At 41.9% G+C, this 14,594-nt stretch overlaps 1 long non-coding RNA gene across 1 annotated transcript in view; it reads right to left on the bottom strand.

Annotated features, from left to right (window-relative positions):
* Nucleotides 1–10,584: 10,584 nt before the first annotated feature.
* The window catches only part of LOC119499883, a 67,557-nt gene continuing 63,547 nt past the window's right edge, over nucleotides 10,585–14,594 (bottom strand). Inside the window, exon 4 of the long non-coding RNA XR_005209471.1 lies at nucleotides 10,585–10,602. This is a non-coding gene — a long non-coding RNA (uncharacterized LOC119499883). The remainder of the gene's footprint in view (nucleotides 10,603–14,594) is intronic.

Genomic DNA, 14,594 nt, shown 5'->3' on the forward strand with positions numbered 1-14,594 from the left:
TTTTTTTCCATGACTAACGGCGGGGACACGGTGCCCGCGTGAGGAGCACGTGGCAGCTGCCTCGCTGAACTTCGCGCGGGTTGTCCACACCGGCAGCGTTTCTGCTGCTATCAGCCCTTTCTTTCTACGTAGAGTTTGCCTTTTAATGGCCATTTCGTTTCATTATAAATGTCATTGATATTTATTTTAGACAGAAAAGGTCAAGAAATGTGTGGTAATTTGTAAATAATAGTAATAATTCATAATTAAAACTCTTACTTTATTCATACACTGCTTTACGTAAATGTATGTATATATGTATTATTGTAAATCAATTAACAACACAAAACAATGACAGATATTGTCCATAAACCCTCACAGGTACTGCATTTAGCATAAAACAATATGCTCCAATCATAACATGGCAAACTGCAGCCCAACAGACAACAACAGCTGTCAGTATGTCAGTGTGCTGACTTGACTATGACTTGACCCAAACTGCATGTGATTATCATAAAGTGGGCATGTCTGTAAAGGGGAGACTCGTGGGTACTCATAGAACCCATTTACATTCACTGATCTGGAGGTCAGAGGTCAAGGGACCCCTTTGAAAATGGCCATGCCAGTTTTTCCTCGCCAAAATTTAGAGTAAGTTTGGAGCGTTATTTAGCCTCCTTCACGTAAGTACGACCTGGTTGGTACCAATGGATTCATTAGGTTTTTTGTAGTTTCATATGATGCCAGTATCTTCACTCTAGCTTTAAAACTGAGCCCGCTACAACCTAAAATCCATAGGTTGTGTTAATGCGTTAAAGAAATTAGTGACGTTAAAGGTCCCATATCGTGCTCATTTTCAGGTTCATACTTGTATTTTGTGTTTCTACTAGAACATGTTTACATTCTGTAATGTTAAAAAAAAATTTCCTCATACCGTCTGCTTGAATATACCTGTATTTACCCTCTGTCTGAAACGCTCCGTTTTAGTGCATTTCAGCGGAATTGCAAACAAATTGCGTTGCCTGGCAACAACTTGGGTCCATGTTTACTTCCTGTCAGCTGATGTCATTAACATACCCAGCAACAGGAAATAAACTGGGACACATTTAGAATGTTTACATTTAAAACCATGTAATGGTCTAAATATCGTATATTTGTGACATCACAGAAATCCTTCTTTCAAACGTACAATTTCTGAATGTGTATTTCTCCGTATATTGAGCGCTTCGATACTTTCAAAGTATTTATAAAGCACTTAAACCTGCTTTATAATATAAAGCACACACACAATTTGGGACCTTTAAAAAAAAATTGCGTTAACGCGTTATTGCATTAACTTTGGCAGCCCTTGTCTGCAAATATATTTATATCGCACATTCAATTTACGAAAATAAAAAAAAAACATATTTTGCTATTTGCCTATAAAAAATGTCCTGTTTTTTAACACGCATCTGATAAGTATTATCTATTTCGGCAATGCTGGCCCTGTATTACTTGGTATCGCCCACTCCTAACAAAGAGCAACACAAAATAGAATAAATATGTGGAGGGGAAAAGAGGGTCCCTGCCAATAAAGCAGGGACATGGTGGTCATATGCAATGTGTCCCAGACTGTGTTATTCTTGTATTTACGCCTTTGCCCTCCAGCACTCTGTGTCGGTCTCTGTGGGCTTTCATATGTGTGAGCTCTGTGTTGGCACTGTGATGGACCGGTGACCTGTTCACACTGTCTCCCTGCCTTCCGCCCTGTGCATGCTGGGAAAAGGGATGAGATATAAAGAGAAGATGTTTTCCTTTGTTCCAACTGTCACAGGATATGAAGAGTTGTATTTGTACGGCTGTAGCAAATAATATAACCCAAAGCTGAACCTAGAAAACGGTCTGACAACTGCTGCAGAGCCTCTCGACCGGATTAAATCTAAACACCACATTCTCCTACGAGGTTAATGTGGCTAATTCCTGGCAGGTAGAGTGTTTTCGGATTACAGATTATGAGGATTATGGCTTGTACTTTTGTGACATCACCACCCCCCCACTGATCATTTGGAAGTCTCATAAGTGATTCATAAAACCATATAAATCCATGACGGGGGGGGATTCAAGTTCAGTACCAAAGCAGTCATTTTCCTATCCTCATTAACTCTTTCTTTTTGATCGCTGTAACACGACTTCTTTATTTTCTGACAGTTTTGGTGGGTGCTAAATGTTGTATGTAACACCCTACAGGAGTGTTTTGATAGGCTTTCACTGGACCGGAGACACATCTCACATTCACACATTAACTTTAACACTAATGTGATTCAACCGTGTGAAGCACGCTCACCGTCATTTCATAAATAACTGACATTCAGCCTGACATAATGCTGTTATCGCTGACTTCTATTAATTATACTGAGGGAAGCTGGTCAGTGTGTTTATGCTGAACCGATTAGTCCACAACGTTTATCCGAAGCCATTACAGATTCCCCTCAGGTAAGCCCACCAGGAAGTCGCTTTAACAGTAGAGGGCACCGCCATGTCACGTAATATGACACAAATGAATTAATGAACTGCTTAATTAGACGGCATATACTGCTCACATCTGCGGGGGTGTATTCACAGTCTAGCACTCATGGGACACCTGACAGACTGTGTCTTGCTGTAACAAGCCCAGAGGAGATGGAGTGTGACTGGCTGTGACACCGTAATGTGGTGCGTCATGCCAAAGGTCGTGCCCTCTCTGTCCTTGCCTGCATCTCACATGTAGACCAAAGGAGCCTCTTCATGTAACATGTGGCGTGGCACATTATACGGGCCATTGGTTGTGTTTGAGCAGCGCCATGTTACGATGTCCTGTATTTTGCCCTTGTATCGATCAAACAGGCATTCTTAATACTGTTGGTTATTTGGATTAAATTTGAGCACCACGTCTTGTGTTTTTTCCTGATAGAGAGCAGTGTGATCATGGCATCTTTACAATATAAAGTGCCCTGTCACTACAACCTCCCTGTGCCCAATTGTCCCCATAAAGTCAAGGAGAGGATCAATGCTGTTAGCAGGCTGTCTCATTCTTAGTTTTTTATAAGCTGTATAAACATTTATATTGTGAGTTAGACAAACAAATTGAAACAGTTAACTGTTATCTGGTAGATCCTGGTGGCGTAAATATCAACAGTGCAACCAGTGCAGCGCACCGGGGCCCGGACGCTGTAAATCACCTTCCTATACAGTGTCCACACTGAATCCGATATATGCACTACGGGTGTCGCGGTATACCATTTTTGTGGTAATCGCGGTATTAAAAACATGAAAATGGTAATATCATGTAGATAATCCAGCCATGATATAGTGTGTTTAACAACAACAATGGCATTTAGCTCTTGGTTTACCTGTTTCTCTTTTGTGTTCTCCCGCAAAAGGTTGTCGCAGACATGACGTCATACACGCGCGCCACAAACAGACTATAAAGTAAACACACACAAGCAAGTGCACATCTTGTCTTCATGATTCTGTCAAAATGACGACAAATGAAGAGGAGATACTTTATCGCCCTGCTAAACACGTAAACTCTGCAGTGTGGGAATTCTTTGGGTTGTGCAAGAAAAACAAAGTCCTTCTTGATACTGCTCCAGTGTGAAGGGAATGTGGAGCTACAGTAACCAAAGGAGGGAATACTTCAAACATGCTGCATAGTCACCTTCACAATCATCATGCTGAACATTTCACCACCGTAGAGCGAGGAAGTTTTAATGTTAGCATAGATAAAGTTATATAGTTGAGTTATACGAGTACAACGTTAGCATATCTTGGTTAGTGAATGACTACGTGAGCTAGCCAGCTAACGTACCTAAGTTGAAGCCAAGCAATGCTAGCCAACCGAGACCAGCGATAGTGAACCGGTCGGCTGGCGTTGCTTGGCTTTGGCTGGCTGGCTCGTTCCCTTTCACTGGCGGGCTCCAGCTGGCCAACACCACCCGGCTCCAACCAGCCGAGCCACCCGCCACCACCGGCGGGTCCCGGCTGGCCAACAGCACCCGGCTCCACCAGCCGAGCCACCCGCCACCACCGGCGGGTACCGGCTGGCCAACACCACCCGGCTCCACCAGCCGAGCCACCCGCCACCACCGGCGGGTCCCGGCTGGCCGGCACTGCTCAGCTTCAACCGGCCGGAGCTGGGCGGTGTTAGCTAGCTCGGACCCCACCGGTGATAGTGAATGATGTTAGCTAGCTAGCTAATGTATGTGCTAAGTAAAGTTGGTTAACTTAATCAAGGTCTGTTCAACCAGACAGTGACAGCTGGTACTTTTCTTGTGGTCAGGCAGCAGCATTCAAGAAACATGAGAACTCATCAGGGAGAGAAAAAGGAGCAGGTCAGCTCAGTCTATTTATTCTATTCTATTAGTTTATTCAGTTCAGACACACTCTGACATGTGAAACACACTGCTATCTGTTGTTCTGGAAAGAAAACAAAGAAACGTTGGACCAAATAAAGTTAAAGATGTATTTTAAGTGATTGCATAATTTTTTTAATGATATCGCGATAATATCGTTATTGTGATATTTTTTGCCATGATAATCGTATTGAGAAAAATTGATATTGTGACAGTCCTAATGTGCACTTCTGTTACGTCATGTAAGCAAACATGACGACATCTGTAATAAATGTTAACTACAGTAAATTGGTCTGGTTTTCATATGATTGTCTTCAAGTAACTATTGTTAGAACATTTATCAGTGGCTCATGTACAGTAAGTCCAGATGAAAGGGGAATACTTTCTTCTATGTTTCATACATTACATTTTATAATTTCTTAAACATTCTAATTTCTTTACTGTAATTCAAAACTTAGTTACATCTAATATCAATTCTTGCATTATTTTAATATTAAAATGTTTTCAAAAGCTAAATATATATTTATATATATAACAAGTCACTCCAATTCTCTCTTTTAGCATGCATTCAAAACACCCTGTTTAAACAACATCTATAAATAATCCAGGAGAGACTGAACTGTCATTTCCTGGCTTGAGATGTGTTATGGAAGCAGCTGTGGATATCTAGGTGTATAATATTGATGAAATTCCAATATTCACCAAACTGTCCCCCCCAATCTAAACTCTAAGTGGTTATTTAAGCTTCATGAGATGAGACTAAAATTGGATTTGACATTTCCCATGTCAGTTTATTAACATTTCACTGGCAGCCCAAACTGTGTTTTGGAAGGTCCGTTCTCCCTCCATTCTCCTTGAATAAGCCATCTGCAAATGACAACTTGTTGAATAAATTAAATGCTGATTAGACCATCCCACTATAACAGACACACGTTTTGCATACTGTGTGAATATGAAAGAGATGAATTGTTTTCTACCTCATTACCCTGTCACATTCAACTATTGATTATTTTCACATGGGAGATCTTACTGTATTCAAGATGGTGGAATCCTGACATTGTTTCTTGTTTTTGCTTTTAAAATGATACATTTCAAAAGCAGGTGCAGGGGAGTTTTTTTTTGGGAGAATAAAAACGGCTTGTTTCCTGTTATTTCAAAGTAATTGCTGTGTTTCTATCAAGTCTTATGCAAATCAAGGAAGACAGATGTGTAGCTCATAATTATTTGCCATCAAATACATGCCATGAGTGAACATTTCTCCTATACATGATGTGCTTAGTCAAACATAAGATCTAATATTGGCTCGGACAACTTCCATGAGGATCTATGGTGACCAATACTCAACACCATAGCCCTACTGCATAATGTTCCACAAAGGTCACAATCAACAATCCTCTTAGTTTTCTCCATTGCTGTTCAATTGTCATCAAGCAAGAACATATTTGCTTGATGAAGCATTTATCTGTTTATAATGAGGTATATTGAAGTGATTAAGCTTGTATAGACTACACCTGTGTGTTATGAACAGAGACCCGCAGGAGAATTATGAGCACACAACCAGTGTAGATATGAAATATTGACATCAACCTTGGATGTTTTTAAAAAACATGTCCTACAATGTGAGACATAAATATAATGGGTCTCAACATGATTTTCCAATCTCAACTAGAGATTTCAGAATGAGTTGGAAAAGGAATCGACATAATAGACTTGAATGCATACTTCGAGAGCTTGCTAAATATAACTGACTAAAATGATTAATATAAATATATAATAAGCAGGTTTGGTTGTATTTATTTATGGAATTCATGTTGCTTTAGAACAGCAACCATCAGTTGAGAATGGTTATACTTATATTGATGCTTTATTAAACTTCTTGATATGCCACTCTTCATGTCTCATTGTTACAGATTGATAAATGGATGTACTACTGTGAATGGTGTTACTATGGCAACTGCCTACATCGGCTGTTAGTACTTTGAATGTTTCCCTGAACGACCTACTGTTTAAAGCTAGGGTCAGTAATGTTGAGAGACTAGCAAGAATACACTAGGTTTTAAAAATGATCCAACCAATAAACCCAGCCCAGCGTTGCCAACTCTTTTCCAATGAGAGTAGCTAGCAGCTAGCAGCTAGCAGCTCCGAAATTTGCTAAAGGTAGCGAGAAAGTCGCCAAGTTGGCGACACTGAGAGCCCGTCCATCCAGGCTTCCCGCCAAAGCCACTCCCCCAAAATGATTATTATTAACTTAAACAACGGACATGGCTATTGTTAGTACTGACAGCTGTCAAACTAGCAGCTTTTGGAAGATTCTGGTGACATGCAAAGAGTTCACGGGTAGAGTGCAGGCAGGCAGGTACACAGACATGGAGGCTGTCTAATAATCTCATTTGGGATGGATGAAATGATTGGACGCGTTTATTACAGTCCTGCGACAGCCACAAATACCAATTAGTTTTTAGCCTATATATATTTATTTTTTTTCGTTAAAGCATTTGATTTATTGATTGCTGTCGGGATGTAAAGAGAATTACAGCAAATATAACAAAACTGTATTTGAACAAGGGATGCTCATTTTGAAAAATGTTCTTAATCGATAACCGACCCTCGTTAACCGATTATTAACCGTTAACCGACAAGATTTGTGCCTCGTACCAGCTGCAGGAGCACAACAGATATTGGTTGACGGGAGTCTCCAGTTCACCGTCCGGGAGCGTTAACTTAGCAGCTATGATGCTGCGTGTAGTGTCGCGGACATGCAGCCACTTTCCCAGTAAAAGTCTCCACCACACATTTAGTTTAGTTTAGCAGGTTGTCAGCTGTGTGTCTGCCCGGTATAACTTTAGTGAGTGTCAAACAGTGTGTGTATTTGTGCTACGTTAGCAGCTCTAGCATTGCCGGAGGCTTCGTGCTCACCGCCGCACACGTAGTCTGAGTAACTTTAGTGAGTTTCCAACAGAGCGTGTGTGTGTGTTGGCGGTGAGTGTGAGGTTGTTGGTGGTGTTATAGTTGTGAACGTAGGTGTAGCAGTGTGTGTACAGTTTATTTGTCGCTGAATAAATGCTATGAAACTACAACTCCTCCACTCCGCTCAAGCGAGCTGGAGAGACCGCAGCCGACTTCCTGTATCCTGCAAATCCGGTTCTGTCTCTTAAGGTGGGCTGTTAAGGTGGACCAGCTTTTCTCCTTAAAGAGATGAGCCGCTCCTCTGAGCCGCTCAGCTTTTGAGTTTTTGACATTTATTTTAACCGTTTTAACCTATAGCGTTAATCGGTTAAAATGCTTAATGTCAGTTAACGGTTAAACGGTTAATTATGGACATCCCTAATTTGAACAGCACTAGCAACCCTACCTTTAATATAAAACCTTTGCATCTTTTTCTATTTAGTCCAAATCATAAAAAAATGTGACTGCATCCTATGGATCATCAAAGTCTATTCTTCTGATTTTATAAAAAAAACATCAGGCAAAGCAATTTCAATTCACTTTTCATTACAGGTGAACTCAATGTTCATTTACATTAATACCTTGAATTAAGTTAAATTAAAAACTTTTAATCATCTAAAATAATTCCGTATGACAATAGAATCTTGGGGCTTTAGAAATGCTCTTTGAACTGTAGCATATTGACAGCTAGTGACTGCATGGCTTTCAGATGAGCAGTGTGGCAGCAAAAGAGGGAGCTGGGAACTGATACTTTAGTACAGTATGAGGAAACTGCCATGATTGAAAGGCTGCGTTGGATATATGTTGCAGTGAGAAGAGTACACTATGTGAGTGTAGAGGTGGATCCTGAAGTGGGGACTGCCCATTGTTCCAACGGCCCACTGTTCCTAAAGGCCATTGCTCTGAAAACACACACTCTCCGTGCAACAAACACTAGCACATTACTAATTCTTATGCAGAATGACATCATCGGAAGCCTTTGTTGGTTGGGTTGGCTGGTTACCTTCGGGCATGAGGAGTGAGATCAGTTAGGTGTAGTGTAAGAATATCAGGGTAGGCCAACCAGAGGCAGAGTAGGGCGGGTCGTAGGTAGGAAAAAAATATTGCAACCGGGAAGGTCCCATGACGTCATTTTGCTTAATAACTAGGCATGTGCTTCTGTTCGGGATAATGGCTGTCGGTACATTTTTTGGACTATTTGGGCTTCAGAATAATGGGCCGTCGGAACAATGGCATGGCACCACTCAAGTTGACTGCCTGATCTAGCTTTGCTTCATTTGTTTCAGATTGCCATTGGATGTTACGCTACTTCCTCCTTTACCTCTGGAAGACAACAGTTGGAACTGTACTGCCACAAGACACGAGATCCAAATAACCAATGCTGTTGTTTTAGTGGCCCCTCTATGAATGGGTATACTGCAAACCTTGAAGAGACCACTCCCATCAGGATAGAAAAGTTTCATCAAAAGATAACAGTGATCACGCAAAATCACTTTTGATGGATAAATGGATGGATATTTCTCAGTTCTTAAAACTAAATCTCATTTTGAGAATAAAAATCCTCACACAATGTGTCCACTCACTGCAGTCTCCTGCTCTCTAAAGGGTTAGGGGCAAGGGCATCTCTGGGAATAAGAGGCCCTGTGTCATATCTCATCAGAGAACCTGAAAGCTTAAACTGTCTGGGTAGTTCATTTCGAGCGAGGAGTTCCATCACTGCATTGACTGCCTTTATTCCAGCTATCCTCTGGTTTAATACACTCAGATCCTTGTGCCCTTCACGCCTGAGAAGAGAAAAAGTGCAGGTTAAGTCACAGTGATCATGTAGTCGAGTGCAACTTACTCCGCTGAGAGTTCCCTCTCCCTCCATTTTAAATGCTGTTAATGCAAATCAAGCGGGAGTGGGGGGACGAAGGGCAAAAATGTGAGATGAATATCAATACCTACTGTTTAATATAAAGCCCTGTGTTCTTTATAACCCGCTACACTGATAGTCATCTACAACCTGTGAACCAGACAACTTTCAACCGTCCAATTCAAATAATTCAAATTCACCCACAGCTACTGTCGATATAGACGGGTTTCTTGTATACAAACATTACTGGGAGCGTGCACATTCAGGGGGCAAAATCACTTTGGCAGCCGGTCACAAGATTGTAATCAACGTAGATTTCTCATTGTTTGTAAATTCTTGTTCATGATAGACCCCTGCAGTATGATATTTGTTTATTATTCTCACCTGTTATGAAATGGGTAACGTTAGACCAGACATAGTGGGATTTGACTTGGGGGACCTACGGTCGGAGTTCAAGTTACGTGAGTCCCGCTTGAAGGCTGCCGACATGTTTTCCTCAGAGATTCCTCAACAGGTAGAATGTTAATATAAAACTAGAGACGTGGGTCGTGTTATTAGTACAACCGGTCACACAGCAGCTCTCTGTATGTCGGGCAGGTGGACATTAACATTAGACCCTTGATGGCTCTCTAGTAAATAGTGTGTTGCTGGTTGCTAGGTAACGTTAGCAGTTAGCCCTCAATCGGAAACGTAACGCCAAAAGTCAATATGATATTGCTGATATGTCCGATTCAAATTTAAACGAAGGTTAGCTAGACCAGACGTCTACCCTTCAAAATGTAACGTTACGGCATACCGGAGTGAACGTTCCCCCGACATAGTTGCGTAACGTTACAGCAATTTAGAACCGTATAAAAGTCTTGGATCACTTTTAGGTTTTAAGGCATAGCGTGACAGCTCGCCATGACCACCCGCTGCTTTGCTAGCACTGTGTGACTAGAATGCTTTTACCCATCAGGCCTGGATCCATAATCTCCTTCTGTTTTTAGTAAAGGCATGTGATCCCTTCAGAATATTAAACATCTTCAATCCATCTTTTCTGCAGTTGGTGCAGTTTACTGCTCAACAACTCCTCGTCATCTCTGTTTTGGAGCTCGGCTCTGCTAGACTCGCCGTGCTTTCTGCCCCCCACCTCACCTCTAGCTGCACGCGCATCTCTGTGATGACGTTGCACAGAAACCCGTCTATAAGTTCTTTGCACTGCAACAGGAAATAAACTGGGACACATCTGGAATGTTTACGTTTACAACTGTTTAATGGTCTATATGTCTATTAATATAATCTATTTACAAATACAAAACAGGAAGTGCAGGCCCTGTAACAAAAGAAACAAACAAAAATACATGGGCTGAACAGAACTCCTTAACTTAAAACGAATGGAGAAAACAAATCAAATCAACTGGTGGTTCACCCCTAGAGCTTCAACATTAAAGTCCGATATATTTACAAATATAACTTAAGCTACAAATGTTTGCACAAAATACACACAGGAAAAAGGCTATGGCTAACACACGACTTTTACAACTTTAAAAACTTAATGATTTAAATAAGGGCTATTAGAGTGTTCGTACTGGGAAGATGATTCACCTAAAAAAAAAATGATCCGCTGAGTTCCAGACATCTCTTTCCCAATGTAAGTCTATGAGAAAAAGTCTTTTTGGGCCCAATGCATCACGTGACGGACATGGAAGTTGCAGTACCGCCGTTTGGCCATTACGAAAGTCTGGATCGATGACCGGCGCACTCCCTGGGGGCTTGGACAGCCATCGATCTTGTCTCAGCAGTGTTTTCCCGGAAGCTAAATAGGCCAACCCGTCGTCCTCAGCCAATCCGCAGCGGCGACGTCATCAAAGGCCAGCCAATGGAAACTGTACCTATTAACACAGATCCTCTGAAAATGAGAGCTCTCACCCTCCATTCATTTAGCCACACCATTACCTGTATACAATTTATCAACAACATAAGTACATAAACACAATATTTTCCAACGTTCTTGTCTAGGGATATATGTGTGCATCTCTTAATGACGTTGCACAGAAACCCGTCTATTAAAAGTCATCTGGGAGTCACAAAACCTTCTTTTAACATGAACAAGAACATCAATTGTGTTTGGAAGTCCAATCCTACCATGTAGTGTAGGAAACTGTAGTTATTGTGGATTTCTTGTTAGTTCCTTTATTTATTTCTCATATACTGGAAGAAGTACGCTTTATATGATGTTTGTTTGGATGTTGTGGCAGGATTTAAGGGTATTTCATGCTCATTGATATCAGTGTGCCATGATATTTGAATACCACTTCTGTGTCTTCATGTTATGCTAGCCTCTTCGGTTCTGGGTCGACTGGTTCTCCACAAGGCGATTGCACGTCCACTGCCTGGACTGATCGTGCCTCTATCCCATTATCCACACTTGATGAGCCCTAGAACGCTTAGACACTTGGCTTGTGCGTTCGTTGGCTTTGTGTAAGTGGGTCCTTCTCCTCCAACAAGCTAGACCACTTTGTGCCAGCAATGCATTTCATCTGCAATTGAACTCAGACCACCGGGTAACTCTGCGTGGTTAAGCATGTGACCTACAATAAACCATGTTGCTGACATTGCATCTCACAGAGGCAGACAGTAGTTATCATAGCACTAGAGGGAACATAACTATGTAATAACTCCACCCACTCTCTCTGCACTTTCGCAGATCACTGTGAAACAAAGAGAGACAAAGGGCTCGTAGCATCCCTGGCCCAACTGATGGTTGACAAACTTTATTTGCTCCAAAAACAATATACTGCGACCACATTGCGAACACACCGTACGAGCTACGGAGAGAACAAAAGAAAAACTAAATATGACCATTTTTAACTGTACACAAATGACAAGCTATGATAAGAGTGCTACAGATATGCATATTCAACTTTAAAAGAAATTATTAGTTCCCCTTTAAAGCTTTTATCACACATAAAAATGCAGCTGTAATCCAGAATTCACACCAAGCAGGTAAAGCCAACATGGCGTCTTTACTAGCTTACCCACACACTTTTTCACTCAGCAAAAACTATGAAATTAAATTATAAAGTCACTTCTTATCAATTTTAGTAAAAAAAACGAAACATAGACAAACCTTGTGATCTCGTCTGCCGGGTGCTAAACAATAAAACTGTACGACACACTTGCGACATACATGTTTACCGATCGTCTTTTTACTTCTTGCAGGAATCACCCTTTCAAAATAAAAGTGCCCGCCTTAATGATGAAATGTAACAGGTTCTATTACCGGTGTTACCCTTTCAAAATAAAATAAGCAACCTTTATAACGTAACATGATGCAATTAGCATTAATGAACATCTATAAAATTAACACACATGAAAACAATGTACTATGCAAATATAGTTGACCATTTGGGTCATTTACAGGCTTGTGTCTGTTACATGCTTCCTGTTACTAACTCACACACATTGTCATGCAGTGCCATGCACTGACTATTTGCAGAGGGTAATGCTGTGGTGTTTGTTGGTGATAATTGTTGTGTTTTCATCACCTGTAATAATATCTACAAGGCAGTAGCTCTGCATCTACCTGCACTCGGGATGCCCCGATACTGTGCTCATGTACTCAAACTCGATGGCACCAATACCACTTTATGGCAGCGTAACGTTAACCTCTCATCACCATTTTTCGGGTCCTCACGCCAGACGGGCCGGTGGTGCGCCCCTCCTCGCTGGGCTGGGATCCCACCTCAGCCGGTGAGCACCGGCCCTCACTTTCATTGCGCCACGGGGTTTTGCTTGCACCCTCTGACTCGCGCGTGCGTTAGACTCCTTGGTCCGTGTTTCAAGACGGGTCGGGTGAGTTGCCGACATTGCTGCAGACCCCTGGCGCCTTTTATGTGGGCCGAGCCCCACACTGGCGGCATGACGCGGCCCCCGTTCCTCCCCGGCGGGGAGAGAAGGCGCGAGCCACCTTCGCCCCGAGCCTTTCCAAGCCGACCTAAAGCTGGTCACGGCAAACCGCCTCGTATGCAGGACTCCCCAGCCTGCCGTGTGTCGCTCACACCCTCCCGCTGGCTGTTATCGAGGGTCTTTTGGCACAGAGAAGTACTCGTATTGGTACTCTGTATCGGCGAGTACCCAAATGAAAGTACTTGTACTCGGTCTGAAAAAAAGTGGTATCGGTGCATCCCTAACCTGCACATACGTATGTCACACAATGGGATAGATGGAGCTGGACCTCTAATTAATTCCATAATTGCATCTTAGATGTAGATGCATTTACACTACACAGACACATGAATTGTAAATGGGGTCCTTGTACTGATTAGTACACCACTTTGAACAAAGGAAATATGGGTTGCGGTTTGGTTTTAAAACAAACCATGCGTGGAATGGAGGACACTTTCCAGTGGCCCCTTGAAGGAGCTGAGCACTTTCCAATCCATGAAATTGATGTCTGTGTTTACTGGCTCTTGCAACCTCATGAGCACTGGTGTGTGTTTAAAATACAGTTAACAAGTCAAGTCACTAATTGCACATGATGGTGGATTGCAGAGGGAATGTACTGCGCTAAGATCGGATTTTTAATTCCGTCGTATTGCATTTCAGTGTTGTTTTGAGAGCTGGCAAATGTGATTTTCAAGTGTAATTATCTGAGGAAGTAAGGCTTATTATTTTTCTCTCGTTATGGCTTCACTAAACAGCTGAATTCAAGAGGGCCTACTTATTTTCAGAATCAATAGGTATAGATAGTGCACGAAAGGGAGAAGTGCTCAAATTCCATCAGCAACCTAAAGAAATCTCCGTCCCCAATAAACAAGCTACTGGTCATGTCAGTGCAACTTTGGAATCAATGTGATGAAAACAAAGCCAATTAGGAAAGGGAACAGGCGTAAATGACATTTGGAACCTAAAAGAAAACTCTCTGAGTCCAGTTAGCTGTCATGTGTTACAATGTAGTCACACAATCAATAGATATAGTCAATGGAAATTAATAGGACATCACTTGTCAGATTGAGGTCACTGAGCCATCTATGTGATGGCTCAGCGACCTCAACCTCAACCTCTTACTGCAATGCATCGTCATATAACGGTTTGTATGATATCTTACGGAAAGTTATACCTAATTTTTCGTGTTTTCTATCGTCACGTTTGGCGAAGCGTAATCTGCATAGACAGCTGTTTATATCACATGAATATCCTGCTGTACGTGTGTTTTGAACGTTATCTACATTGATTCATCAAGGCTTACTAGTTTCACTACAAGCAGATTCCCCTCACTCGCTATGGTGGGTGGGGAAATCAAATCAATGAATCAATACATACAAACACTGTTGATTTCTTCCCGTGGAGCCCAAATGAAAACTATGTTGGTTCAGTACATTTCTGCTGTCAGTGAGCCTGGTGGAGGTAGGTTATCCAGCTCCCCAGGAGCTGCTGCTGACAGGCGGCTAGAAACCGGGACG

Source organism: Sebastes umbrosus, chromosome 13 (assembly GCF_015220745.1).
Source record: "Sebastes umbrosus isolate fSebUmb1 chromosome 13, fSebUmb1.pri, whole genome shotgun sequence".
NCBI classification, from domain to species: domain Eukaryota; kingdom Metazoa; phylum Chordata; class Actinopteri; order Perciformes; family Sebastidae; genus Sebastes; species Sebastes umbrosus.